Source organism: Osmerus eperlanus, chromosome 23 (genome assembly GCF_963692335.1).
Source record: "Osmerus eperlanus chromosome 23, fOsmEpe2.1, whole genome shotgun sequence".
Taxonomy (NCBI): Eukaryota; Metazoa; Chordata; class Actinopteri; order Osmeriformes; family Osmeridae; genus Osmerus; species Osmerus eperlanus.
This window is the reverse complement of record NC_085040.1, coordinates 2,889,427-2,893,909: the sequence shown is the minus strand read 5'-3', so window position 1 is coordinate 2,893,909 and position 4,483 is coordinate 2,889,427. Positions and strand designations below refer to the sequence as shown.

Genomic DNA, 4,483 nt, shown 5'->3' with positions numbered 1-4,483 from the left:
TTATTATTTGAGGTTTATACTTCTAATGCCAAACATGTTCTGTACACACACACACACACAAAGAGTCCCTAAATGCATATTTTCCTCACTTGAAGAATTTAAATGACTGTCCCAGATTACCCAAATTATGCCGTCCCACATTACCAATCATGTTTGATAAAGCGGGACAGCGAAGAAATGGTAAAAAGAAAAAAAAACTAAACAACTTTTTCCTAACTTTTATGCATATTTTGTTGCTTGAATAGATCACAAACATAATTTGAAACAATTAGGAACATTGAATTATTTTTGAAAGATTTATATCCTTAACATTAATCTTGTCAGAATGTTACGTCACTGAGCAAATCTCATGGAAGCTCCTGATTGACAAGTGCCCTGCCCCTTTCTGTGATATCACACAATCAAATTGTCATTTCAGTCACATGACATCCATGCTAAACCTATATTAAAACGTTGTCATAGCGGGATAAAAACACACACTGTGCCACATTACCCAATGTCCCATATTACCCAAATTCACCCTACTTTTCTTTCAAGAACAGTCTAGCCTACTTTTCGTCTTTTGAGCCTTGGTAAATCTGCCTTTTGTCCTTGGTAAGTATATTTTTTCATTTATCAATCTGTTACAAGTAGGCTAGCCTATTGACACCTTTCCATGAAGTCACCTTTCCATGAAGTTTCACATCGGTCCGGTAGTTTTTACATATAATCCTGCAAACAGACAGATAAACAAACTGCAACGAAAACATAATATCCTTGGCTCGTTTAAACCGTCCATTAGGGATGGGCATAATTAATCGACGATCGATTCATTGATCATTAAGAATTTCGTCGATGACATTATTTTTTCATCGATAAAACGAATGCGTGGTCTGTTGCGTAGTGTGAGTCTTGAAGGAATGCAATGGATTTCGCTATGTGGCAGCAATTAAACATTTTACCACACGAAGGCAATGTTTGGAAAAAACGCCAAATGCCCACTCAGTATACCGACGAGTTTCCATGTATTTCAAAAGTAAACATGAAGAGTTCACGGCGAAGTGTAGCGTGGGACCATTTTGACTTAAAAAATTACTTTGTTCACTGCCAACACTGCAAAGCTGAGTATAAATACAACTCCACGACTCAAATAATGTAGGCTACCACTTGAAGAACGTACATCCGACCCTGGTTAGTGTATGGCGTGAAATTAGTGGCGGTGCATCCTGGTATCGGTGTTAGCACGGAGGAGCTGCGATGCACAACGAGCAGAGAAAATTACCCAACGGATCTGCAAGTCCATCGAGATGGATATGCTACCCTTAAGTATTGTTGAGGGCTAAGGTTTTTATGAAGCTTTGTTAATTAGCCGGAAGAAAACGAGGGCAGTTGTGTTTGAGCACCGGCTTCTAGCTGTCGGCTCCGCTGCTGCTTAGGAGTAGGGAGTTGTTCATCTTGTAAAACATATCTCAATGAGGAAACACGCTGTTTTTTCTATTTTCACTGCATTTTAATATAGCCTATAAATAGTGAATTTTTATATAAAAATATTAGGCCTAATGATTAATCGAAAATCGATCGTTAATTCTACCGACGATCGATTAAGACAACTTAATTGAATGGCCATCCCTAGTCCAAAAGCCAAATACATGCCCACAAGGTCTCATATTACATTAAGCAACATTAATATTTGTCATGTGGTCAAGATAAACCTGCATCACCACCTACCTCACTGTAAAGTGCCATAGATCCTCAAAAGGTGCTTGGTAATTGCAATACATTAAAGGCATCACTGCATTTTTTCACACTTACTCCACAGATCTTTGTCTCACGCTGAAATCAATAATGGGGAACCCTATGTCCCATGTGGCCAATGCCTCGAAGTCGCCGATCCGGATGCGGGTTGTCAAAGGCGAGAAAATCATATCAATTCCGTCAAGGGACTATACCGTTTTAGCTGGAGGTGGGCATGAGGTCAGCATGCATATGAAGGAATGCGACGGAAACTACAGGATTATCACTGACAGCTACCACATCCCCTTGGACAGGTCCATTATTGTGACGGAAGAGGGCTACATACGATTACAGAAATATGGGGAAAGTATTTGGATGGATGAGGATGGCATAATGCACTAATAGGGGAGACCGGGGTTGGTTGGCTACAGGGGTTGGTTGGCACACAGCATTTTTTGGTAGTTTTGAAGGTCACAGAAACAAAATTGTAACATCAAAATGTTTGCTTTCTCGACCTGCACTCGTCTACTATGTTAAACCATCTGAAAATCACAAACTGTTTTGGTGAGGGTAACATTTCACTTTTATAGTATCAAAAGTAAAAAAACTGGTCTGTGGACTAAATTTATTATAAAACTGTGTCAGCTAAAGACATTTAAAAAATGTTACATGTAGTTAATAGACATAGGAATCAGCTACATTTTCATTTCAAATTTGAAAGTTTGTGATGAGTGATGGTAGCTAGCCAACATTATTTAATCACAAAATTGGGTTAAATTTGAGCAGGGTTGGTTGGCACAGTGATTTTGAAGATATAGGAATTTAATCCAAAAGTGGTAAGACATGTATTATAGGTGTGATGGGGGAGAGGGACTACTAGGAGGGCTACTGTTGGGGTTATTGTCCCTTTTTAAATGTTGTCTAATGAGAACATTGTTGTCAACATTCCGTTCTTCAGTCTTTTACATTCCTTCTAATTGCATAAAACATGTTATTGAATGTTTAATTGGTTAAACTCTTTTATTAAATGTTCAAATTTTTTCTATTGCTTCATTTTGTGTAACTATAGCATTTTAACATTGTGCCGATAGTTTGTTTGCTAAGCTGTAGCTAGTGCTAACGTTACCCACCTAAATCGATCCTGTTTGCTTGCACAGGGATCTTCTACGCTAGAGCTACAAACATCTGCCATGCCCGTCGAGTCAATGTTAGCTAGACTGTATCTCATCTGCTTTTTATTAACGCTGATTTGCAAGGAATGCAAAAACAGCTAGATAGCGAAAACACCTGGCATTTTAATCATTGAATGCATCACGGGCACTGTGCACGAGTGAATATAACAACAGGATTTATGAAGGATGCATGTCTTAAAGTTATGTATTGTGCTTATTAAAGTTATGTCTTATGAAACTTAGAAGTGTGCTCAGGCTTAAACATAGGGTCTCACACTGAGTGTGGGAAGCAGGCTGTTCTTTGTGTCTCTCTTTTCATTTTCAGAAACAACCTTGAATCTGGGTGGAGATGGCACCCGAGCAGGTGGGACGCGGAGGCAAGAACAACTCCCTGATGCACGAGAGAACAAGCTCAACCCTTTTTTGATACTTGTGTTTTCTATTGCATTGTATAATATATGCTGGGGCAGGGAAAGATAGCCAGTTGGACTTCGTGAACCAGCCCAAACTCTGTTGCGGGTAGGGAAACATAGACAACCCCAGAGCTCTGTACTTGTTGATTTCCAACTGCTGCATTAAAGCTGATATTATCGGACCTCTGCGACTCCAGACCACTCTTTCTAGAACACAGATTTCTGTCATTGGATACCATCATTACATATTGGAATAGACACATAGAATAAGAATCCTTCAACTGGTGACCCCGACGCTGAAAAGAGGGAGTCCAGAGGGTTCCGGCCCGACCGACGGATCGGGGGGAGACCCATACACCGGTGCGAGGAGACAGACGTAATCATCAGAGGCCTCAACATAAAAAAAGGTAAGCAGACACCTGTTAATTCAAAGTACTGCTATTCGGAACTGAGAACCAAATTTAGACGATTACTATGTTTCATCGTACCTAGTCAAACCAACAGTGGTGGGAAATCAACCGTTTTTGTGTTTTGTCCTTGTCCAAGGGGAGGTTAGAGTCCTTTCCAGGGGTTAGAGTCCCTAAACTCGTTGTCCTTGTCCAAGGGGAGGTTAGAGTCCTTTCCAGGGGTTAGAGTCCCTAAACACGTTGTCCTTGTCCAAGGGGAGGTTAGAGTCCTTTCCAGGGGTTAGAGTCCATAAACTCGTTGTCCTTGTCCAAGGGGAGGTTAGAGTCCTTTCCAGGGGTTAGAGTCCCTAAACTCGTTGTCCTTGTCCAAGGGGAGGTTAGAGTCCTTTCCAGGGGTTAGAGTCCCTAAACTCGTTGTCCTTGTCCAAGGGGAGGTTAGAGTCCTTTCCAGGGGTTAGAGTCCCTAAACTCGTTGTCCTTGTCCAAGGGGAGGTTAGAGTCTTCTCCAGGGGTTAGAGTCCCTAAACTCGTTGTCTTTGTCTTTTTCACTGTCTATTTGTGTGGAGTCAGATTGAGTTTAATAAAAATAGAGAGGAGTGTGGTGTGTGTTTTCTTTGTCCTCTCCGGTACAAGAGGGTTACAGAATTGAATTGATGTGAAAAAGTAATATTTGTGTGGAGTCGGGTTGAGTTGAACGGTATTTTAAACATATCTGTGAAAAAGTAATATTTGTGTGGAGTCGGGTTAAGCTGAACGGTATTTTAAACAGATCTGTCGT

The 4,483-nt window shown here is 40.7% G+C and overlaps 1 long non-coding RNA gene across 1 annotated transcript; it reads left to right on the top strand.

Annotated features, from left to right (window-relative positions):
* Positions 1 to 457: 457 nt before the first annotated feature.
* Positions 458 to 3,480, top strand: LOC134009809 (uncharacterized). The gene is made up of 2 exons (XR_009928269.1): positions 458 to 594; positions 1,799 to 3,480. It is a non-coding gene; the product is annotated as an uncharacterized LOC134009809 (long non-coding RNA).
* The last annotated feature ends 1,003 nt before the right edge of the window (positions 3,481 to 4,483 follow it).